The sequence below is a fragment of the Schistocerca gregaria genome, chromosome 2, assembly GCF_023897955.1.
Source record: "Schistocerca gregaria isolate iqSchGreg1 chromosome 2, iqSchGreg1.2, whole genome shotgun sequence".
Classification (NCBI taxonomy): domain Eukaryota; kingdom Metazoa; phylum Arthropoda; class Insecta; order Orthoptera; family Acrididae; genus Schistocerca; species Schistocerca gregaria.
The window spans coordinates 922,859,009-922,885,390 of NC_064921.1; the positions used below are offsets into that span (position 1 = coordinate 922,859,009).

General features: G+C 42.9%; 1 protein-coding gene across 1 annotated transcript in view; it reads right to left on the reverse strand.

Moving 5' to 3' along the window:
- Positions 1-26,382, reverse strand: part of LOC126336051 (uncharacterized) — a 278,199-nt gene that overhangs the window by 217,935 nt on the left and 33,882 nt on the right. The gene's annotated exons all lie outside the window — the stretch shown is intronic.

Consider the following 26,382-nt stretch of genomic DNA (forward strand, 5'->3'; position numbering starts at 1 on the left):
CAGCAGTTTGTCGATTTGTTGCTTGTCTCATTTCTTTTTGTGTGTTTCCATGGCCGTTTGGATTGATGTACGGCTATATCCATTTCTCACGAACGTTGTACACAGCCTTTTGTTCTCATGTGTTATGTGTTGACCATCGTTCAGGGGCTGCGTACGGGTGGCCAAACAACGGATAATTGAGTTCTTCTGTCCTGGATATTGGTGGGCGTGTAAATACCTGTTCGTATAAGATTCTGATATACTCTGTGTTGTAGTGTGCCACCATGAATACAATGATGTGACAAAGGTCATGGTATAGTGATATAGACTTAGACAGGTGGTTGTATGGCCGCATGATGGGCTTTAGGGGGAGCTACAACGGAAAAAGTTTTATTCACATTTTCATATTTTTATCTCATTATAAAATTGGCAATTTTCCGAATACAATTTTATATATATACGTACATTAATCCAAGATCTAATAAAAATCGGTAATTTATTATATAGAAGGCTGTAGATTACTGTGTTATAAAGGATAAAGGTTATGGTATGTCTTTGTATTGGTAGCACTGTCAAAAACAGTATCGTATCGTTTCATAGTATGAACATGAGTTGTATGTCTAAGTGCCGACGTTTTTCCTAGGAAAAGTGGCGAATAGATTGGTAAATCTCTCAAAAAGTAAAGTATAACGCCAAAACAGTGTTTTTAAGGAACGTGGATTTCATGGTGTTAGATTTTCGAATAAAGGGCAACATTGTGTTGAACATGTGGCGAGTGAACTTACACGCTTGAAATACAGGCAAACTCTCAGTATCTAGAGAAAGACCCATTAGAGATTCGAAGATTGAAATAAAACGTTGTGAGACACAGTTTTCTCAAAACGAACTTGATGTAAATTGTAGGTTAGGTTATATTCTGATAGATTTACACGTTCTAATATGAGTGTTAGGTGAATGTGTGTCTTGTAAAATACTTTGAGGGCCTGTTAGTTTACAAGAAAACAGTGAGGTATCATATGTACTAGCTACGAAACGTATCATTAATTGTGCCAGTTGTAAATATACTCATTCATTTGTGAATTCTCATAAGCGTAAAAATAATTATTTTGAAGTAAATATAAGGTGGTTTTATGGATTGAGAGTTATTTGCAAAGGACACACTGCAGCAGAGAGAACGTGTGCCGTGACGAATATGCCACTTCCACCTTGTAAAATTGACAAGTACGCAGCATTTATTAGAGCTGCTGTGGAAGCTGTTGCATGTTAGTCAATGATGGATGCTGCAAACGAAGCTGTTGAAATAAATGATGGTATGACTGACATACCAGTAGCTTTTGATGGCACTTGGCAGAAGCCCAGCTACAGTTCTAAGAATCCTTTTGTTATGGTGACCAGTGTGGATACTGGAAAAGTAACAGATTTCCAGATTTTAACCAAACATTGTTATAAGTGCAAATCAGGGAATGAAGAAGGGCATATGTGTGGCAGAAATTGTGAAGGAACAAGTGGTTCTATGGAGGCATCTGGAGCTATTGAAATTCTTAGTAGATCTGTGAATGAAAGGGGAGTCTGTTACGCTAAGTTCTTTGTTGATGGAGAATCAAAAGCATGTAGCCACTCAGCCTTATGGTGAGAAGATAATCACAAAACTGAAATGTGTTGGTCATGTCCAAAAGAGGATGGGCACCAGGTTGATTAAGTTGAAATCAAAGTCTGAGAGACAAGAAACTTTCCGATGGTTGAGCCGCGGCTGTTTCGTGTTTTGCATTAAATCTTGGTTGCTATTCTGTGATTAGTCTCCCGCGTTTATCGCGATAATGCTGTTATCCTCTCGCTCTGCGAGTCGCAGCAGCAGCGTGTATCGATAGTGTCACCCTTGTACTATCTTTGACCTCGTGCTTATAGTTTCCGGCTGCGCCGTGTGTCGGCAGATGTTGGTTGGCGTGGTGCAGCGAGGAAGTCTCCGCGGCTCGTAGTTTGGCCGAGACCACTGGCAGCTTCCACGCGCGGTCGGAGTGTGAGGGGCTGTTCCCATGGCTACGAGGTCCGTGGCTCACCGATCCCGGACAAGAAAGTTGAGTCTTTACTTAATCTACCAGCCAGCCCCAACTGTTCACATTATGTCGTTTGAATTTCGTTGTGGGTTGTTGAGACATACCCGTGAGCAACAACGTGTGGTTTCAAGTTGGGGAAATTCTAGCTGCCCTCCTGTGGAGTTTAACTTAACTCGATTATTTTGAATTGAAGTGTACCAGCAGAATCTTCTGCCTTGTGGCTCTTAATGTTCCAGTTATCTGCCCTGGCCGTTGTAAATTCAGGCAGTGTATTTTCCTCGTCATGTTGTTACTGTCCAGCAGGGCGTGTAGTTTGACAGCTGAACGTGTAATTCGTTGTGAGCGCCGATACCTTCTGCGTTGTTCCATTGAACTCCCTTTTGTGGGCTGGTAGGGGGAGCGGAAATTATGCTGTCACTTGGTCCGTTGACTGTTTGTCAGTTGCGTTGCCACCGGATTGAGAATTATTGGGCCGACTGCCTGTCTCACCTGAGCGAGCATTGGTGTTTGAATTCAAGGCCGACCCTTGGAAACTTCTGAGCGCCGTTTGATGTGCTGCCTTTTCTTATTTGTCCTTTTTGTTTGTTTATGTATGGCTTCTAGCCGATTTTAAATTAAAATTGTTTTGCCCTTAAAGCGCTAGATTGTTTGGGCCTTCAGCTTTCTTTAAAGAAATTTTAGAATCAGGCCTTCTGAATTTAAAATTCAAATTCTTGTTTTTGAGTCCTAAGTGATTGGTCTTCAGCCGGTTTAAAATTAAAGTTGTTTTACTCTTGAGGCGCGAGACTGAATGGCGCATTTAGCTGGAATTTAAGTTCTAAAATTAATTTTTGGTTGCTCTGTTTTTAATGTTTTCCTTTCTCTTGAAATTCTGTCAGATGAATAAAGTAGTATGTTTAAGGGCAACGGACAGCCACTTATTTAGGCCCCTTTCCACAACTGAAACTATCTGTTCTGTCCTGCAGGTATAGCAGGGGATCTCAATGGTAAAACCATAAGAGGCAGGCTGACAGACAAAATGGTTGATGAATTACAACAATATTATGGGATGGCCATTAGAAATAATACTGTCGATTTGTTGAAAATGATGCAGGTAGTATGAGCAACCTACTTCCACAAACTGTCAACTGATGAAAAACCGATACACCATCTTTACCCTCCTGGACCTTATTCATAGTGCAATTACTGCAATGCCCAGTACTCAAACAGTTAATACAGCCACAAGAATTCCACCGCAGCAGCAGTCATGGACATCATAAAACGTATTTACAGAAACCTGGCCAATCCTGAATTACTGAAGAAGTGTCTGCATGGTGAGGCTCAAAACCCAATGAGCCATTCAATAATATTATTTGGACTCGGTTACCACAAAATGCTTTTGCAGAAATGAAGACACTAAAGTTGGGTTCTGTGATGCTGTTATCGATTTTAATGATGGCAACATTGGTAGTGTGAAATTGCTACTGCATATGGGAAGTAATCCTGGAGCAAATTGCATCAGACAACTTGAACGGATTGACAAGGTTCGCATTGATAAAACAGAGTATGCAGCACAGTTGGCCACTAATCAGTCCAGAAAACAGACAAAAACTTGGAAAAAGATCAAGAGGATGATATAGAGTATGGTGCAGTGTGCTTGTGAGTGACTAAAAATAAAATATTAAGCATATGTTAACTGAGTTACAGTCTTTTCCAACTTCAGAAGCCGTTCCTACAAATTTACATTTTCTGTTGCATTTTTCCCCAAATCTCAGAAACCACTTCGACTAGAGTATTCAAATTTTCAGGGAGTAATAAAATATATATCTTGAGTCTGCTGAAGTAGAAGAAGAACATAATGTTATGTATAATTAAAATTATTTAGGATAACGTATAAGAAAGTACACAAAATTTTAACCGTTTAATTAAAAACGGTATTTCCAAAATCAATGGCTGAAATGCAATTATTTTAATTCAGTTAACTTAGAACATACAGTTTAATGTCCTGTAAAAATTTCATGCCAATGGTTGCAGTGGTTCCTGAAATACATGGAAGCCAAGTCACTAAATTTAACAATGTCGGGATAGCGCGTTCCAGCTCATCTCAAGAGACTTATAACAAGGAATGGTAGTCGGAGCTAGATTCACGTGGTATTCCATTACGGAAATCGTTAAGGAATTCCATATTCTGAGGTCCACAGGAGTGGTCCGAGAGTACCCAATCTAAGGAATTAGCTCGCACCACGGACAACGTAGTAGCCGACGACCTTCATTTAACGTCCGAAGGCAGCGGCGTTTGTGTAGAGTTGTATGTCGTAACAGACAAACAACACTGTATGAAATAACTTGCAGCGTGGGAATGTCTGTGAGGGCAGTGCAGCGAAATATGGCGTTAATGGACTATGGCAGAAGATAATCTGTCCTTACAACACGACCACGCCTACACTGCCCTTCCTGAGCTGGTTACCATTTCGCTTGGACCCAAGACGAGTGGACAACCATGGCCTGATCCCAGTGTCCCGATTACTGTTGGTGAGAGTTTATAATAGGATTCCAGTGTGGCGCAGACCCCTCGATGCCATGGCCCCATGCTGCCAATAAGGCTTTGTGCAAGCTAATGGTGGCTCCACAATGGTGTGGGTTGTGTTTTCTTGGAATAGACTAAGTTCTGGTTATGTTCAGCTATTTGGATGCCATTTGCAGCCATTCATGGACTTAACGGTTGCAAACAACTTGGGAATATTGCTTGGATGACAATGCACCATGTCACTGGGCCACAATCGTTCACGGTTGGTTTAAAGAGCATTCTGGACATTTGGAGCGAATGATTTCGCCAACCTGATCACCCAAACTGAATCCCATCGAACATTTACTGGACATAATCCTGAGATCAGTTCGTGTAGAAACTGTTGCGTAGGCTACACTTCCGCTATTAAGGATGACTAGAGAGGTAGTATGGCTCATATATCTGCAGGGGATTTCCAACGACTTGTAGAGTCCATGTGCCTTCGAGCTGCTGCACTACGCCAGGAAAATGGAAGTCCGATACGATATTAGAAGGTATCCCATGTGTTTTGCACGTCAGTGTGCAGATACTGCCCATGGTGAAAATTGAGACTCTTTGCTGCACCGTCTGTCTTTTCATAGTGTTTTAATTGACATGTCAAGTATGTCGTGCTGCCCGCTGCTTAGATCGTCTGGCCAGACATACGTTTGGTTCCTGAAGAGGGGCAGCGGCCTTTTCAGTAGTTGCAGGGGCAACAGTCTGGATGACTGACTGTACTGGCCTTGTAACAATAACCAAAACGGCCTTGCTGTGCTGGTACTGCAAACGGTTGAAAGCAAGGGGAAACTACGGCCGTAATTTTTCCCGAGGGCATGCAGCTTTACTGTATGGTTATATGATGATGGCGTCCTCTTGGGTAAGATATTCCGAAGGTAAAATAGTCCCCCATTCGGATCTCCGGGCGGGGACTACTCAAGAGGATGTCGTTATCAGGAGAAAGAAAACTGGAGTTCTACGGATTTTAGCATGGAATGTCAGATCCCTTAATCGGGCAGGTAGGTTAGAAAATTTAAAAAGGGAAATGGATTGGTTAAAGTTAGATATAGTTTGAATTAGTGAAGTTCGCTGGCAAGAGGAACAAGACTTCTGGTCAGGTGACTACAGGGTTATAAACACAAAATCAAAAATGGGTAATGCAGGAGTAGGTTTAATAATGAATAGGAAAATAGGAATGCGGGTAAGCTACTACAAACAGCATAGTGAACGCAATAATTGTGGCCAAGATAGATACGAAGCCCACACCAACTACAGTAGTACAAGTTTATATGCCAACTAGCTCTGCAGATGACGAAGAAATTGAAGAAATGTATGATCAAATAAAAGAAATTATTCAGATAGTGAAGGGAGATGAAAATTTAAGTCATGGGTGACTCGAATGCGGTAGTAGGAAAAGCGATAGAAGGAAATGTAGTAGGTGAATACTGATTGGGGCTAAGAAATGAAAGAGGAAGCAGCCTGGTAGAATTTTGCACAGAGCACAACTTAATCATAGCTAACACTTGGTTTAAGAATCATAAAAGAAGGCTGTATACATGGAAGAAGCCTGGAGATACTAAAAGGTATCAGATAGATTATATAATGGTAAGACAGAGATTTAGGAATCAGGTTTTAAATTGTAAGACATTTCCAGGTGCTGATGTGGACTCTGACCACAATCTATTGGTTATGACCTGTAGATTAAAACTGAAGAAACTGCAAAAATGTGGGAAATTAAGGAGATGGGACCTGGATAAACTGAAAGAACCAGAGGTTGTACAGAGTTTCAGGGAGAGCATAAGGGAACAATTGACAGGAATAGGGGAAAGACATACAGTAGAAGAAGAATGGGTAGCTCTGAGGGATGAAGTAGTGAAGGCAGCAGAGGATAAAGTAGGTAAAAAGACGAGGGCTGCTAGAAATCCTTGGGTAACAGAAGAAATATTGAATTTAATTGATGAAAGGAGAAAATATAAAAATGCAGTAAATGAAGCAGGCAAAAAGGAATACAAACGTCTCAAAAATGAGATCGACAGCAAGTGCAAAATGGCTAAGGAGGCATGTAAGGATGTAGAGGCTTATCTCACTAGGGATGAGATAGATACTCCCTACAGGAAAATTAAAGACACCTTTGGAGATAAGAGAACCACTTGTATGAACATCAAGAGCTCAGATAGAAACCCAGTTCTACGCAAAGAAGGGAAAGCAGAAAGGTGGAAGGAGTATATAGAGGGTCTATACAAGGGCGATGTACTTGAGGACAATATTATGGAAATGGAAGAGGATGTTGATGAAGACGAAATGGGAGATACGATACTGCGTGTAGAGTTTCTCAGAGCACTGAAAGACCTGAGTCGAAACAAGGCCCCGGAGTAGACAACATTCCATTGGAACTACTGACGGCCTTGGGAGATTCAGTGCTGACAAAACTCTAACATCTGGTGAGCAAGATGTATGAGACATGCGAAATACCCTCAGACTTCAAGAAGAATATAATTATTCCAATCCCAAAGAAAGCAGGTGTTGATATATATGAAAATTACCGATCTATCAGTTTAATAAGTCACAGCTGCAAATAGTAACGCCAATTCTTTACAGACGAATGGATAAACTAGTAGAAGCCGACCTCGGGGAAGATCAGTTTGGATTCAGTAGAAGTATTGGAACACTTGAGGCAATACTGACCCTACGACTTATCTTAGAAGAAAGATTAAGGAAGGACAAACCTACGTTTCTAGCATTTGTAGACTTAGAGAAAGCTTTTGACAATGTTGACTGGAATACTCTCTTTCAAATTCTGAAGGTAGCAGGGGTAAAATATAGGGAGCGAAACGCTATTTACAATTTGTACAGAAACCAGATGGCAGTTATAAGAGTCGAGGGGCATGAAAGGGAAGCAGTGGTTGGGAAAGAAATGAGACAGGGTTGTAGTCTCTCCCCGATGTTATTCAATCAGTATATTGAGCAAGCGGTAAAGGAAACAAAAGAAAAATTTGGAGTAGGTATTAAAATCGAAGGAAAAGAATTAAAAACTTTGAGGCTGGCCGATGACATCGTAATTCTGTCAGAGACAGCAAACGACTTGGAAGAGCAGTTGAACGGAATGGATAGTGTCTTGAAAGGAGGATATAAGATGAACATCAACAAAAGCAAAACGAGGATAATGGAATGTAGTCGAATTAAGTCGGGTGATGCTGAGGGAATTAGATTAGGAAATGAGACACTTAAAGTAGTAAAGGAGTTTTGCTATTTGGGGAGAAAAATAACTGATGATGGTCGAAGTAGAGAGGATATCAAATGTAGACTGACAGTGGCAACGAAAGCGTTTCTGAAGAAGAGAAATTTGTTAACATCGAGTATAGATTTAAGTGTCAGGAAGTCATTTCTGAAAGTATTTGTATGGAGTTTAGCCATGTATGGAAGTGAAACATGGACGATAAATAGTTTGGACAAGAAGAGAATAGATGCTTTTGAAATGTGGTTCTACGGAAGTATGCTGAAGATTAGATGGGTAGATAACATAACTAATGAGAAAGTATTGAATAGGATTGGGGAGAAGAGAAGTTTGTGGCACAACTTGACTAGAAGAAGGGATCGGTTGGTGGGTCATGTTCTGAGGCACCAAGGGATCACCAATTTAGTATTGGAGAGCAGCGTAGAGGGTAAAAATCGTAGAGGGAGACCAAGAGATGACTACACTAAGCAGATTCAGAAGGATGTGGGTTGCAGTGGGTTCTGAGAGATGAAGAAGCATGCACAGGATAAAGTAGCATGGAGAGCTGCATCAAACCAGTCTCAGGACTGAAGACCACAACAACATACGAAAGTGATGATATTCAGTTACTGTGCCGGACACTTTCTCTACACAGTGGCCTGTAAAGATAAGTAAGACTATTCTAGGCAAGTCGTCCAGCCGTAGATAGCTATGCTAAGCTGGGTTAGGTCGCTAGCTGTTTGTAGTTCATAAATGTACTGAACTTCAATTAGCTACCCAAACTATATACTACGAGGGTTGCCCAGAAAGTAATGCACCACATTTTTGTTCACAGACGAAAAGAATGCTACGAATGCGAATCGTAACGTAAGTATTATTTGAAGTCTTCTGAGTGAGCGCGCCAACTTTCCGCCACTTCCGATAGATAGCGTAGCTGCAGGACAATTTCAAAATGGTGTTCGTAGGTGATGTACATTACAAGCAACGTGCCTTCATTGAATTTCTCACTGCAGAGAAGGAAACTGTGGGGAATATTCACAAACGCTTATGAAAAGTCTATGGAGCGTCTGCTGTCAACAGAAGTACAGTTTGTCGCTGGGCACGGAGGTTGAGGTCATCAGAAGGCGCTTCGACGGAGCTCAACGATTTGCAGCACTCCCACTTCTTTGGACCATTAAAGGATGCCATTCGTGGAAGACATTTTGAGGACGATGAGGAGTTGATTCACACAGTGAAGCTCTGTCTCCACCACCAGGGCAGGAATTGGTACTGACCGTAGATACACGCCCTTGTTTCACGCTGGAGGAAGGCCGTAGAACGGGATGGAGATTACGTGGAAAAATAGGGTGTGTAGCTAAAACACCATTCTTTTGCGTGTGTAATTCTCATTATCTTCATCAAATAATTGTTGATGAAAATAATGCTGTGCATTTCTTTCTTGACAACATTTAATTGTAAGATATATAAGGTCACCAATGGTACAAGGATGTCCCTTTACATCCAATGCTGGAGTGCTTGCCAATATCAGAGAGCCTATTCAGTCCTGACAATATGTAAGATAAAAATGAATTGAAGTTTGTGTTGGGGAGGGCACTCAACTTAGGTACTTGTGCAGCAATGTTGACCAATCGTGAAGTGGTACTGTAATGGTAGCATTTCTGCCTAACAAGTGAGAAGATCTGGGTTCTGGTCCCAGCCGCAGCATAAATGTTAATTCATTTCGTCTATTTGATCATTATCGTAGATAATAAAAAGAGACTTAAATGTCTCAGGGAACATTTAATATAAGATATTCAGAGACATTTCAGGAAGGTGTATGTTATACTTGAATTAAGGAAAAAACTTGGTCTAAATATTAACTTCATTAACTAGGTTTTTACATCGACGTCAGTTGTAAGTTGCACATCTCTCTGATTGCTGGTAGGGGTCTATCTGGTGCAGTGTTCTCTCATTCGTCGAATGGAGACAACACAGCAATAAAAGAAATTGAGTGTTCTCTATTTCAGCAGTACAGGGCATAACTACTCTGGCAGGTGCACATAAGAGCATTTCCTTACAATGAGTTGCCCTAATGGCGGTTCAGTTTTACGGGGCGCACGGCTCTCGCACTGTTCCATTGAACTCCGAGGTCACTTATTCTCTCCGATTGTTAGTTTCTTTGTGGAGTTCTGAAAGACGCTGTCAGTGTGTCCCTCCGTGTCCAGTGCTCCTCTCAGGAATCAGGTGAATGGCTACGCTGTGTAGCAACAGAAGAAATAGTGCTATTCCAGACATGCTAGCAAGAGTGTGCAACTAGACCATTGTCTGTATTTTGTACAGTGTACAATTAAGAACACAACGACTGCTTCTGGAAACTGAAAGGTAAAGTAACACAATGATCCTAAATATAATTTTAAAAAAGGTAGGCTTTATACTGCATGTACATAAAGAAGAGACGTTTGTAAGATCAAATGGTCTTCTACAATTCAATCTCTGTAGATCCTTCCCAAGATAAAATGCAACCCAAGTATCCATTCGAATTGATATGGAAGATATATTACAGTGAAATCGAATGAATCTTTTTGAAACACCATGTGGCTGCAATGTGTCTTCAAATGGCTCGAATTTTTGTTGGTAGATACTACTGGATTTCAAACTTTCTGACATGTACATATGAAACTGGACGTAAAAAAATCTCCCACTGATAAATATTTTGCGAGTTAGGCTATTGGCTAGAAGCTTGCTGGGAATCCGGCTCTATTGTGTTACAGCAATTTCGGCAGGCGCGCCTCCATATGCAAGGCAATCAGCTGGCATGCGTAATTCACGCTGTGTGCGGGAGAGCGAACACACAGTGGAGAAGAACGGCTTTCGGTTCGGGTGGCGGCCGTCTAGAATCCTACCGTAACGGCGATCACGCTTGATTTTCGCAGCCATTGCGCCGCTGCCGCTATTAACACTGTGAAACGCACGGCTTCTGGTAGCATTCAGCACTCAGATCGAAACTGTGCGTATGTGTGGTCACACGTGTACGGAGACGCATGTAGGATAGCGTAAGGAAGTACTGAGCCACGGTTAGGCAAGGAATAGTATGAGCACGTTATCTGCCTTTTTCCCCTTAAAATACGCCATATACTTAGGACAAGTTTTCCACATGCACTGCTGGAAACATTCGTCTACTGAATTAATTGTATTGCCTTTGAAGTTAGCCAGACATGTAACACGCGGTTACTCAAAACACGCTTTTATGGTTGCGACTTCATTTCTGCCCTCCAGTGCTTAAAGCTGCTTCTGGCAGTCAGCGATATTGTTATCCCACCCTCCACCTGTTTGCTCACACGTTATTTTTTTTTTTTTTTTTTTTTACTTTGCTTCAGTACTGAGCGATTCCCATTGCCGAGGTAAGAGGAGATTACGCCGGGTAATCGCATTACACACTTTCCATTACCAGATTAAACACATTTAGGGGTATTTTACTAGCGTTGCAGAGCACATTGCTGGATGGCATACTCTGTTACGTACGTCAGTGTTGAGTTTGTTCAGGGCTAGAGAGCTAGCACAAGAGTAACAGGACTTATCTTATGTTCATGCAACATAATCGCAAACACCTCGCAAAATGGCGTCTCTGATTCCAGTCAGGCAAAGGCCATCATTGGCATGTCTAAATGCACGCTACATGTATTCAAGTCCGTCTTCACCTACAGTTTCTAACCTATACAATTCCATGCTGTAACACATGGTCTGGGGGTAGTAATCAAAACTTCATCGGTACCGGGTTTGAAACCCTACGCCACTTAAAATTTGATTAGTCCTAACACTCAACATTTGGCGCCCAAAGACTTCTGGCATAAGAAGCCACCCTCAGTCTGCCAACGGACTTGCCAAAGAGGGCGGGGAGCAGACACAAGTTTGCCCCACTCTTTTGTCCTTGGGGTAGGAAACTGCCCCTACGGACTGAAGAATCTGCAATGGACAACGGCATGGGGATGCAGAATGTAATGGAAAACCACTGCATTACAGACACATAACTTGTATCCACAGGACATGTGGCCTGTAATTGAAAAAGTGTCATGATGATCTCTCCACTGGCAAAAGATTCTGTAAAAGTCTCCCATTTCGATATCCGTGGTACCACCAAGGGAGAGGTGAGCAGGCGAAAAATACTGAATAATCAACGAAATTGTAACGTTCTACGAGTCGGGGCGTGGAATGTGAATGTGGTAGGAAAGCTAGAAAAACTGAAAAGGGAAAAGCAAATGCTCAATCTAGATATAGTGAAGGGGTCAGTCAGGAGAAACGGAAAGAAGACCAGGATTTCTGGTACGATGAGTACAGGGTAATATCAACATCAGCAGAAAAATGGTATAACGGGTGTAGGATTCATTACGAATAGGAAGGTAGGGAAAAGAGTGTGTTACAGTGAACAGTTCTCGTTAGAATCGACAGCAAACCAAACCCGACAACGAAGCTCATGCATACATACCGACGTCGCAAGCTCAGGATGAAGAGATAGAGAAAGTATCTGACGATACTGAAAAGGTAATACAGTACATAAAAGCAGATGACTATCTAGTAGTCACGGGGGACTGCAGTGCAGTTGTAGGGGATGAGTAGAAGAAATGGTCATGAGAGAAAATTGGCTTCAGACAAAGAATGAGAGAGCAGGAAGACTAATTGAGTTCTGTGGTAATAAATTTTACCTAGTAATAGCGAATACTTTGTTCAAGACTCGCAAGAGGAGGAGGTATACTAGGAAGATAAGGGAAGATTTCATTTAGGTTACATCATGATCAAATAGAGATTCCGAAATCGGATAATGGACTGTAACGTGTTCCCAGGAACAGATGTAGACTCAGATCACAATGTAGTAGTGATGAAGAGTAAGCTGATGATCATAATTTCAAGAGATTAGTCAGGAAGGATCAATATGCAAGGAAGTGAGATACAGCAGTACTAAGGTATGATAAACCCGCTTGGAGTTCTCTAAGGCTATAGATACGGCAGTAAGGAATAGCTCAGTAGGCAGTACAAATGAAGAGGAATTGAAGTCACTAAAAAAGGCAATCACAGAAGCCGGCAAGGAAAACATAGGTGTAAAGAAGTTAATTGCGGAGAAACCATGGGTAACAGAAGAAATGCTTCAGTTGATCGGGGAAAGGAAGAAGCACAAAAATGTTCAGGAAATTCAGTAATACAAGTCGCTGACGAATGAGACAAATAGGAAGTGCATGGAAGCTAAGACGAAATAGCTCCAAGAGTAATGAGAAGAAATCTAACAAGAAAGGATTGTCGGACGGACAGACTCAGCATACACGAAAGTCGAAAGAACCTTCAGTTACATTAAAAGAAAAGGAGGTACATTAAGAGTGCAACGGGAATTCCACTGTTAAATGCGGAAGAAAGAGGAGGAGGCGGGGAGGGTAGGTGGAAAGAATAAACTGAAAGTCTCTGTGAGGGGCAAAGTTTGTCAGCTGATGTAGACGAAGAAACAGGAGAAGAGACTGGAGATCCAGAATTAGAATCAGAATATAAGAGTGCTTTGGAAAACTTTAGGTAAAATAAGGCAGAAGGGCTATATAACATTCCATCAGATTTTCTAAACTCATTGGGGGAGGTGGCAACCAAGCGATGATTCATGTTGGTGTGTAGAATCGTTAAGGCTGGGGACAAACCATCTGACTTTCGGAAAAATATCATCCACACAATTACGAAGACTACAATAGCTGACAAGTGCAAGAATTATAGCGCAGCTTAACAACTCATTCTTCGAAGTTGCTGACAGGAACAATAGGCAGAAAATTTGTAAAGAAAATTCAGGATGTGCTAGATTACCGTCAATGTGGCTTTAGAAAAGGTATATGAACCAGAAAGGCAATTTTGCCATTGCTATTGATAATGGAAGCAAGACTAAAGATAAATCAAGACACATTCTTGGAATTTGTCGACCTGGAAAGAGATTTCGACAATGTAGAATGGTGGAAGATATTCGAAATTTTGAGAGAAGTAGGGGTAAGCTATAGAGAGGGAGAGGTAACGTACAAAATGCAGAAAAGCCAAGAAGGAATAATAAGAGTGGACGACCAAGAACGAAGTGCTAGGCTTAAAAAGGGTCTAAGACAGGAATGCAGTCCCCCCCCCCCCCCCCCCCGTCCTACTGTTCAACCTGTCCATCGAAGAAGCGATGATGGAAATAAAAGAAAGTTTCAGGAGTGGAATTAAAATTCCAGGTGAAAGAATATAAATGATACGATTCGCTGATGACACTGCTATCCTAGTGAAAGTGAAGAAGAATTACATGACATGCTGAATTTAATGAGTACAGAATATGAATTGAGATAAATCGAAGAAAGATAAACGTAATGAGAAGTAGCATAAATAAGAACAGCGAGAAAATTAGCATCAGGATTGATGGTCGCGAAGTACATGAAGTTTAGGAATTCTGCTACTTGGGCAGCAAAATAACCATGATTGACGGAGCAAGGAGAACCTTTAAAGCAGACTATCCCTGGCTAAAGGTGCATTTCTGGCCACGAAAAGTGTACTACTATTAAACATAGGCTTTAATTTGAGGAAGAAATTTCTGCGAATGTACATCTGTAGCACAACGTTCCATGATAGTGAAACAAGGACTGTGGGAAAACCGGAACAGAAGAGAATCGCCGGCCGTGGTGGCCGATCGGTTGTAGGTGCTTCAGTCCGGAACCGCGCGACTGCTACGGTTACAGGCTCGAATCCTGTCTCGGGAATGGATGTGTGTGATGTCCTTAGGTTAGTTAGGTTTAAGTAGTTCTAAGTTCTAGGGGACTGATGACCTCAGATGTTAAGTCCCATAGTGCTCAGAGCCATTTGAATCATTTTTGAAGAGAATCGAAGCATTTGATATGTGGTGCTGGAAGAGAATGTTGAAACTTAGGTGGACTGTTAAGAAATGAAATGAGGAGTTTCTGTGCAGAATCTGAGAGGTAAGGAATATGTGGAAAACACTGGCAATGAGTAGGGACAGGCTGATAAGCCATCTGTTAAGACATCAGGGAGTTACTTCCACGGTACTAGAGGAAGGTGCAAAAACTGTGGATGAAGACAGAGATTAAAATACATTCAGCAAAAAATTGAGGACGTAAGTTGCAAGTGCTACGCTGAGATGAAGAGGTTGGCACAGGAGAGGAAGTCGTGGCTGGACGCATCAAACAAGTCAGAAGACTGATGGCGAAGAAAAAATCAAAAAGACAAAAAGAAAAAAATCACGAAAGTTAATCTCTGTTGCGTTTACACACAGCCTGTCAACCTGTACCTTGTTTTTGTCGGTGTTTTCCTTACGTTCAGTTTTTCGCCGCTGAAGAGAACCTCATAATTCCTTACCTTATCAGTCTACTACATTTTCAGCATTCTTCTGAAGCACAACATCCCAAACGAATGGATTCTCTTATGTTCCCGTTTTCCCACTGCCCATAATTCACTGTCATACAATGTGGTGCTCCAGACATACCAGACATACATTCTCAGAATTACTTTCTCAAATTAAAGCCCATGTTCGACTCCAGTAGACTTCTCGTCGCCAGAAATGCCCGCTTTGTTTCTGCTAGTCTGCTTTTTATGGCCTCCCTGCTTCGTCCGTCATGGGTCATTCTGCTTCCAAGTCAGCAGAATTTCTTAACATTTACTTCCTGATCTCCAGTTTTGCCGTTAAATTTATTGCTATTCTCATTTCTGCTGCTTCGCAATACTTTTGTCTTTTTCAGGTTTTCCTTCAATACATGTTCTGTACTCAACAGACTGTTCATGCTATTCAAAAATCACGCAGTTCTTCATCAATTAGAATAGTAATGTCATCACCGAATCTTACCAGAGGCATCTTTCCACCGTGAACTTCAATCCCGTTCTTGAACCTTCTTTTATTTCTATCATTGCTCCTTCCATGTGTTTATTGAACATTGGGGCTGAAAGACTCAATTCCTGTCCCACACCTTTTTTAATTCGAGCCGTTCATTTTTGATCTTCCAGTCTTATTGTTCTCTCTTTGTTCTTGTGCATATTGTATGACAAGCCGTCTCTCTCTACAGCTTATTCCTGTTTTTCTCGAAGTTGCAAACATCTTTCGCCAATTCATTTTCCTGAATGCTTTTTCTAGATCGACAAATCCTGTCAGCGTATCTTAAATTGCGAAACGTTGTCAGGAGCAGGTGTGGACTCTAACAAAATTCTAAGGTTACGAACTGCTAGTTAGAACAAAAGAAATTAGTTAACGTTAGGAATTTTTGTTGAAGGAATCAGTAGTTGTTGAGATTTTCAAAGAAGCCTGAAGGCTAATGTTAACTGGAACGCTGGTAAGGTGCACAATGTTACAAGGATATGTCTTTGAGGGGGGGAGGGGGGGAAGCGTGAAGGCGGTGTAGGATGAAGTAGCGAAAAGACAAGTCCCACAAAAAACCCAAAATCCTGATGACACAAGAGATGTTTAATCAATAAGCAGTTAATCAAGAAAGCAAAAGCTGAATGTGGATGATGATGAAATGTGACTGACAGGAAGTGCAAAATGGCAAAACAGGTATGGCTAAGGATAATGTAAGGCCGTTGAATTATGATTGACTATGCTACCTACGTCTAAATTTATAGAAGCAGCTGTATGAGTATCAACATGAAAAGTGTGATATCCAGTATTAATAAATGGAAGTATGGCAGGATAGTGGAAGGAGGATACAGAAGCGTAATATGTAAGAAATATATTTGAATAATAGTTTGCAAAGCGAAGAGAATGTGAATGAAGGTTGGATGCGAGAACAATGTGAGAACTCAGGAAACCTGGAAAGAAGTTTCTTAATTAGTTGACATACATCAGAACTATAGAGATGTTGGGGAGATCTTACTATGACAGAAATATTCCACCTGGTACGCAAGATATTTGAGACAGGGGAAGTATTCTAAGGCATCAAGAAGGAAGTAGTAAGTTAAGTTTCAAATAAGTCAAGTGCTAAGAGGGCTGAATATTACAGAAACATCAGTTTCATAAGTCATAGTTTAAAAATATTGGCGCGAGTAACTCATCATATGGCTGATAGAAGCCACACTCAACGAAAACTATTGTTAAACTTGCGTTACAAATAGGCTGTATTATAATATTTTATTAGACTAAAGTCGAGCAGTATTTACAGCTTCTGTTAATATCGACTGGAATATAAAAACCGAAATTCGTACGACACTAGAGATAAAAAGACAAGCAGAGTAGGGTTATGTACCACTTTTACAGAAGCCTGACTGCACTTACCAGAAGCGAAGGACGTAATAGGGAGACAGTAGTAGAAACTGGAGTTAAGTAAAGTTGCAGCCTCCACCATATGTTATTTAATCTGTCATTTTAATGAAGCAGGAAATTATGGTTCACGCGTAGTGAATAAAAACCTCAATGGTTAACGATAACACACTAGTTCTGTCATAAACAGTAAAGGAGATTGAAGAACAATTGAACGGTGTGTATAGTGTCGTGAGGTAAGAATATAAAATGAACATCGACAAAAATGAAACGACGTTAATGAAGCGTAGCTTAATCAAAATTGAGCAGTTTTCCTCCAAGTAAATATAAATTTCTGTTATAGGTCATAGGGTTAGGTCATTAACAAAGGAACTATGGCCCACGGTAATATTGCTTTCAGGACAGAATTCTGGGAAAAAATTATTCCCAACCTATAGGAAACTCACCATAAAGCAAACAGTTATTCGATCAATATTTTAATTCTCGGAGCTATGTTACAGACGTTAGGAGTGACATTACTGCTGCAATGGAACTATCTGGCGTATTTGGAGCGATCGCCAGAACGAAACTATTGAGACTGCCGTGACCACTTCGTGATAAACTGCTTGCTGGCTTCTGTCTAAGTTCTTCTGCTGACGTTTGTTTCATGACTTTTCTGATGCTTCGCCAGCAAGAGTGGCAACCATTGTCGAAGCTTCATTCACCACTGCTGGCGAAGCGTCAGAAAAATCATCAAACAAACGTTGGTCAAAAAATCTCTGACTGTAGTCATAGGCGGTTTATCATTTTAAATGTAGTTATTGTAGATTCAAGGCGCCAGAAGAAATGAATAACGTCTTAGAGATGTTGACATTAGAAAATAGGCCTCTAATTCGAATATTGGGCCGTGTGAAAACAAGCTTGTAAAACGTAATTCAAATGTGCGGTTCCTTGAGTAGGAATTACAACGTTTCATGCGCAGTTAAATCGGTTAAAATTAATGTAGCTGAAAGAGTTATTGCGGAAAACGCTGAACAAAATAATAAGTTAAACAACGTTTTCATAATAGGAATTGAAGGATTATCTGTAGCTCCAACTCATTCTAATGTATGTTTATTTATATTTTAATTTAGCACTTATGAATCGCTATAATCTCCATTTTTGCTGTAAAGGTATGGCATTGCAAAGCTAATGTGTGTTAAAAGCATTTTGTTATTCAGTTTAGACATAATGTCTATAATCACGTGTACTGTGTACTAGTGTGAAATATACGTAGTTATAGGAGTGAGAGAACGAATATGATACACTTCTGGAAATTGAAATAAGAAAACCGTGAATTCATTGTCCCAGGAAGGGGAAAATTTATTGATACATTCCTGGGGTCAGATACATCACATGATCACACTGACAGAACCACAGGCACATAGACACATGCAACAGAGCATGCACAATGTCGGCACTAGTACAGTGTATATCCACCTTTCGCAGCAATGCAGGCTGCTATTCTCCCATGGAGACGATCGTAGAGATGCTGGATGTAGTCCTGTGGAACGGCTTGCCATGCCATGCACCGGAGATCTTGCTGGCCAGGGTAGTTGACTTACACCTTCTAGAGCACGTTGGGTGTCACGGGATACATGCGGACGTGCATTGTCCTGTTGGAACAGCAAGTTCCCTTGCCGGTCTAGGAATGGTAGAACGATGGGTTCGATGACGGTTTGGATGTACCGTGTACTATTCAGTGTCCCCTCGACGATCACCAGAGGTGTATGGCCAGTGTAGGAGATCGCTCCCCACACCATGATGCCGGGTGTTGGCCCTGTGTGCCTCGGTCGTATGCAGTCCTGATTGTGGCGCTCACCTGCACGGCGCCAAACACGCATACGACCATCATTGGCACCAACGCAGAAGCGACTCTCATCGCTGAAGACGACACGTCTCCATTCGTCCCTCCATTCACGCCTGTCGCGACACCACTGGAGGCGGGCTGCACGATGTTGGGGCGTGAGCAGAAGACGGCCTAACGGTGTGCGAGACCGTAGCCCAGCTTCATGGAGACGGTTGTGAATGGCCCTCGCCGATACCACAGGAGCCAAAGTGTCCCTAATTTGCTGGGAAGTGGCGGTGCGGTCCCCTACGGCACTGCGTAGGATCCTACGGTCTTGGCGTGCATCCGTGCGTCGCTGCGGTCCGGTCCCAGGTCGACGGGCACGTGCACCTTCCGCCGACCACTGGCGACAACATCGATGTACTGTGGAGACCTCACGCCCCACGTGTTGAGCAATTTGGCGGTTTATCCACCCGGCCTCCCGCATGCCCACTATACGCCCTCGCTCAAAGTCCGTCAACTGCACATACGGTTCACGTCCACGCTGTCGCGGCATGCTACCAGTGTTAAAGACTGCGATGGAGCTCCGTATGCCACGGCAAACTGGCTGACACTGACGGCAGCGGTGCACAAATGGTGCGCAGCCAGCGCCATTCGACGGCCAACACCGCGATTCCTGGTGTGTCCGCTGTGCCGTGCGTGTGATCATTGCTTGTACAGCCCTCTCGCAGTGTCCGGAGCAAGTATGGTGGGTCTGACACACCGGTGTCAATGTGTTCTTTTTTCCATTTCCAGGAGTGTAGTTTAGATTACAGTTTGTACTTGTTCACTGTTCGATTTCCTTTACGATTAATCCTGATCATATTGATCGGAATTTACCTGTGGCCTTGAACTAGTGGATTTAATTAATGCAAAGAATTTAGGTTCGATTTCCTTTACTATTAATCCTGATCATATTGATCGGAATTTACCTGTGGCCTTGAACTAGTGGATTTAATTAATGCAAAGAATTTAGCTTCTTTTTGCAGTAATTACAAACGCTGTATCCGACTACGTGGCACTCAGTCACGTGCTCATATCTCCGGTAACTTTTAGTTCAAAGACTGGGGCAACTACACTTGGATATTTGCTGTACGAGTGTCTGTATACGTCTAACAAATATGATTTGTTCATGTATCCGGGATGTAAGTTTTTAGCTTCCAGTTCATTTTTATGTTTCTGAAAAGTAGCATTTTAAGCGTATTGTCATATCGCTGGCTTGGTTGCGTAGTATCTTTCCGGGCAACGCGTTTGCAGAGTCGAGCGCGGGACACGGAGCTGGTATGTCGTGTTACGGGTAGCTCTGCATGTAAGAGCATTGTTAGTATTGAAGTTGAAGTGTTGCTACAAGTGCTATTACAGTAAAGTAATGAAATATGGAAATGATCCAGAGAAAAGTGCGTCAAGATGTAATTAAAAATGAGCAGTCTCGCCGATAACGTATTAGTGTATCGTCTCGCTGCGTGTCGCACTGCGTCAATCATCCGTACCGTGTCCGGTTTCCCAGAATGAACTTATGTGAATCAGTAGAAATTCGTTACCATAAACGAGTGCAGTCAAGTGCCTGTGTCTTGCAGCGAGCGTGAGAACGTGCGTTCGATCATCGCGTTTCCACATTATCAACAATCAGCCGCGCCGCGACGGTTACGCGGACGTTCGTACAAGTGAGAATTGAGAATTAAAAAATTAACTTTACTAACAGTGTTACATCACTACTAGCGTCAAGGAGGCCGGGTACCAAAAGAAATCTGTGTATGCGTGGCGAGTGTAACAACTTTGGTTCGATTATTCGGTTTTCGCATGATCAACAATCATCCGCGCCGTGTTCGGTTACGCGTACGCTCGTCCAAGTGATATTGTGGACAGATAATCATCTACCAGTTGGCATTAAACTTATGACCTAGAATGTAAACAGTGCTACCTGTGATTCCATATCGTCTCAGAATATAGTTGTTCATACCAGACGTAGAACAGTGTTGTGTTTAGACGTCGAGTGGCTCCCCTAAACCCGCTTGCATACATCGATATATAATTTCAGACACGCCAGCAGCAGTGTGGAGCAGAACAATACGAACGCTGCGGGATTATCACTTCCGTGGCGTGGACAGGGCGCACGGTCAAGAAACGGTCCAGAAGTTAGAAACTAGTTTATGGGTTCCCCACCCATTTGTGCCACCGGGCGTCTTACACATTTTCTATGTGGCTGATCAGTCCATGTATGGTCCCTTTACCACTAGGTGCATCATCAGGTGTGTGGTTCGATTTCCGGCATGACTAGTGATCAGCCTCGGCTTCTCACAGGAAATACAATCTGCAGTCAGATAGCTAATAAGCTATTCAGAGCTTGCAAGTGAATCCGTCAATCAGTGAAAACCATGTAATAGTTCTGACACTAGTTCCTGAGATTAACCTTCATATACAGACAGTAAAACGCAGCGACTTAAAACTACAGTGCGTATAGCACATACGAACAGACGTACAGATTCTGGTCAAACTTCTCTGATGTCTGGAGTTGTGGCAACCACATAGTTTATGGCTTTTGTCACTAGATAACACCTCCTCTGTGACCTTCCAGCTCGTGGCTCCCATCTTAGTTATGAGATGTCACTCACAACATCAGTTAAATATGGAACAGATAATAATACACATTTACAGGGTATATTTGAAACGGCAATAAAAACTAAACGAGCAGCGATAGAAATACACCCTTTGTTGCAATATGCTTGGGACAACAGTACATTTTCAGGTGGACAAACTTTCGAAATTACAGTAGTTACAATTTTCAACAACAGATGGCGCTGCAAGTGATGTCAAAGATATAGAAGACAACGCAGTCTGTGGGTGCGCCATTCTGTACGTCGTCTTTCTGCTGTAAGCGAGTGCTGTTCACAACGTGCAAGTGTACTGTGGACAACATGGTTTATTCCTTAGAACAGAGGATTTTTCTGGTGTTGGAATTCCACCGCCTAGAACACAGTGTTGTTGCAACAAGACGAAGTTTTCAACGGATGTTTAATGTAACCAAATGACGGAAAAGCGATACAATAAAGGATCTGCTTGAAAAATTTCAATGGACTGGGAACGTGACGGATGAACGTGCTGGAAAGGTAGGGCGACCGCATACAGCAACCACAGAGGGCAACGCGAAGCTAGTGCAGCAGGTGATCCAACAGCGGCCTCGGGTTTCCGTTCGCCGTGTTGCAGCTGCGGTCCAAATGACGCCAACGTCCACGTATCGTCTCATGCGCCAGAGTTTACACCTCTATCCATACAAAATTCAAAGCGCCGCTACCATTGCTGCACGAGAGACATTCGCTAACGATATAGTGCACAGGATTGATGACGGCGATATGCATGTGGGCAGTATTTGGTTTACTGTCGAAGCTTATTTTTACCTGGACGACTTCGTCAATAAACATAACTGGCGCATATGGGGAACGGAAAAGCCCCATGTTGCAATCCCATCGTCCCTGCATCCTCAATTAGTACTGGTCTGGGCCGCCATTTCTTCCAAAGGAATCATTGGCCCATTTTTCAGATCCGAAACGATTAGTGCATCACGCTATCTAGACATTGTTCGTGAATTTGTGGCGGTACAAACTGCCTTAGACGACACTTCGAACACCTCGTGGTTTATGCAAGATGGTGCCCGGCCACATCGCACGGCCGACGTCTTTAATTTCCTGAATGAATATTTCGATGATCGTGTGATTGCTTTGGGCTATCCGAAACATACTGGAGGCGGCGTGGATTGGCCTCCCTATTCGCCAGACATGAACCGCTGTGACTGCTTTCTATGGGGACACTTGAAAGACCAGGTGTACCGCCAGAATCCAGAAACAATTGAACAGCTGAAGCAGTACATGTCTTCTGCCTGTGAAGCCATTCCGCCAGACACGTTGTCAAAGGTTTCGGGTAATTTCATTCAGAGACTACGCCATATAATTGCTACGCATGGTGGATATGTGGAAAATATCGTACTATAGAGTTTCCCAGACATCAGCGCCATCTGATGTTGACAATTGTAACTACTGTAATTTGGAAAGTTTGTCTGCCTGAAAATGTACTGTTGTCCCAAGCATATTGCAACAAACGGTGTATTTCTATCGCTGCTCGTTTAGTTTGTATTGCCGTTTCAAATATACCGGTCATTTTTGAAACACCCTGTAAACACGTACCATTACTATAATTACAAATTATATACAAAACCTTCCTTATTAATCAATCCCTCTATTAGTGAAAATATTATCAAAATTCCCTACAGTAATTCCTGAGATTATCCTTCAACACGGAAACAGAAAAACACGACGGGGGACTTTGTAGTATATATACACTCCTGGAAATGGAAAAAAGAACACATTGACACCGGTGTGTCAGACCCACCATACTTGCTCCGGACACTGCGAGAGGGCTGTACAAGCAATGATCATACGCACGGCACAGCGGACACACCAGGAACCGCGGTGTTGGCCGTCGAATGGCGCTGGCTGCGCAGCATTTGTGCACCGCCGCCGTCAGTGTCAGCCAGTTTGCCGTGGCATTCGGAGCTCCATCGCAGTCTTTAACACTGGTAGCATGCCGCGACAGCGTGGACGTGAACAGTATGTGCAGTTGACGGACTTTGAGCGAGGGCGTATAGTGGGCATGCGGGTGGCCGGGTGGACGTACCGCAGAATTGCTCAACACGTGGGGCGTGAGGTCTCCACAGTACATCGATGTTGTCGCCAGTGGTCGGCGGAAGGTGCACGTGCCCGTCGACCTGGGACCGGACAGCAGCGACGCACGGATGCACGCCAAGATCCTAGGATCCTACGCAGTGCCGTAGGGGACCGCACCGCCACTTCCCAGCAAATTAGGGACACTGTTGCTCCTGGGGTGTCGGCGAGGACCATTCGCAACCGTCTCCATGAAGCTGGGCTACGGTCTCGCACACCGTTAGGCCGTCTTCCGCTCACGCCCCAACATCGTGCAGCCCGCCTTCAGTGGTGTCGCGACAGGCGTGAATGGACGGACGAATGGAGACGTGTCGTCTTCAGCGATGAGAGTCGCTTCTGCCTTGGTGCCAATGATGGTCGTATGCGTGTTTGGTGCCGTGCAGGTGAGCGCCACAATCAGGACTGCCTACGACCGAGGCACACAGGGCCAACACCCGGCATCATGGTGTGGGGAGCGATCTCCTACACTGGCCGTACACCTCTGGTGATCGTCGAGGGGACACTGAATAGTGCACGGTACATCCAAACCGTCATCGAACCCATCGTTCTACCATTCCTAGACCGGCAAGGGAACTTACTGTTCCAACAGGACAATGCACGTCCGCATGTGTCCCGTGCCACCCAACGTGCTCTAGAAGGTGTAAGTCAACTACCCTGGCCAGCAAGATCTCCGGATCTGTCCCCCATTGAGCATGTTTGGGACTGGATGAAGCGTCGTCTCACGCGGTCTGCACGTCCAGCACGAACGCTGGTCCAGCTGAGACGCCAGGTGGAAATGGCATGGCAAGCCGTTCCACAGGACTACATCCAGCATCTCTACGATCGTCTCCATGGGAGAATAGCAGCCTGCATTGCTGCGAAAGGTGGATATACACTGCACTAGTGCCGACATTGTGCATGCTCTGTTTCCTGTGTCTATGTGCTTGTGGTTCTGTCAGTGTGATCATGTGATGTATCTGACCCCAGGAATGTGTCAATAAAGTTTCCCCTTCCTGGGACAATGAATTTCTGGTGTTCTTATTTCAATTTCCAGCAGTGTAGATGTTTCAGATGCGTTGGAAGGTGGTCATTTTAGTTCTCTTCACGCATCGCACAGCTGCGCTATACGTAAATCTCTTGTTGATTGACAGACGGTCAATCAATGATTGTCCCTGTTCACAAGAGCGGTTCGTCTTTTTCTGACAGGGAAGTGAGGGTATCTTTTACCCAAGGGCACCCCATACCCCGGGCCAAGAAAGGAGGGGAAGGATCGCGAGACTCCTCCCTAAGCTTTCAGTGACAGTGTAAAATATAGTGTAATATAGTGTTTTTCTGTCGACAAAATGATTTAAAAGTCGACATTACGCATGTCTCAACACGTTCGGAACTGGACTTTTGTTATGGCTACTTACAAGTCGACATTCGTCATACAAAATATGAAACGCACTCTCTCTCTCGTCTCGCCTTTCAGCATGGTCAAGTCAGCGTAGAAGTATTCAGATATTTACCTTGCGTATTTGATACGGGCATATTCGACAAGCAGCCCTTTGCATATTGCTGAGTTTTCACTAAGCTGCGAGCATTCCAGTTGATTCATATAGTTGGGAGCCATGATAGCAGTGAGGGTAAGCAAAAGATTTGCTCTTGCCGTGCGTAACGGTTCTTTATTCTTGTTTTCTTTTGCTGGAGAACACATTTTGATTGGTATCCGTCACTAAGTTAACCATAAGTAAATTAACGGGACTTACCAGCAGATTCTCTCACTCAGAAGCATATAATATTACTAAACAGTTTGTAAGGTTATTTTATTCATTTTTGTAGAATGATGGTCGGAAGAATGTTAAAAATTCTAACTTGATGTTTATTAGTAGCCAAGACGGCTAAATTGTATATTACACCTGTGCATGTACATGTACGTTATCTCACACCTCCATTTTTTAGCAAATTATACAACGTGTGCCTTTGCTCCACGTTTGAATATTTAATCTATATTTCATGAAAAATGTCCTGTATTCACTGGACCTGAGTTTCAATCAGGAGGTACGCCACCCATGCTCGCAGTGCCGGAATTTTTTTTCCGAAAGAAATTACAGCAATCCAGGTCAGGCGGCCTTGATTAAAGGCTTCAAATTATACTTCGACGGAGACGGAGGTAGCGGAAATCGTATATTCCATCATACACGAAGTCTAGTTCCAGGTTAATAGGTAGTTCAGTTAGCAGTATACAAAGACATTTCTCCGAGCACGAATCGAGCGTTTACGGCATATTTTTAAAACACATGAGGTCTTGTGATTAGTTTGCCATCTCTGAATTAATTTAGTAAGTCACATCGCGTTGTCATCGGGTCATGTTCACTCTCGGGGTCTGCATTTGAGGGCGTAAAACGTGTTTATAATGTTGCATGAACATTTAGGCATGCTTCTGAAAGGTACGGCAGCTTACAACCCAAACGTTCATTGGCGGCTCTACAATAGGGTGACCTAACAAGAGGTTTACCTAAATACATAACTTTAGTCGAATATAAATTTCAGTACAGATTATCAGTCATTTCTGTCAACATGAACTTTTCACCAAATCACCGACTCGAACACTTGGCTGGGTTTCTTGGCAATAAATTTTCTCTGAGAGTCAAATGATGAAGAAGAAAGTGAGTAAAGGGAAACATCAGATTGATACGGGCAATTCTCTACAGAATAGTTGCAGAGCCCTTCGATAGGCAGCAGCAAGATAACCTGACTTGATCCATCAGACAAATTCAGGAATCTTCGATCGGAACAACGTTGCCTGCGATGCGTCCATACTGGAAAACGTGTCAGACATGATACACATATATTATCATAGATGCAT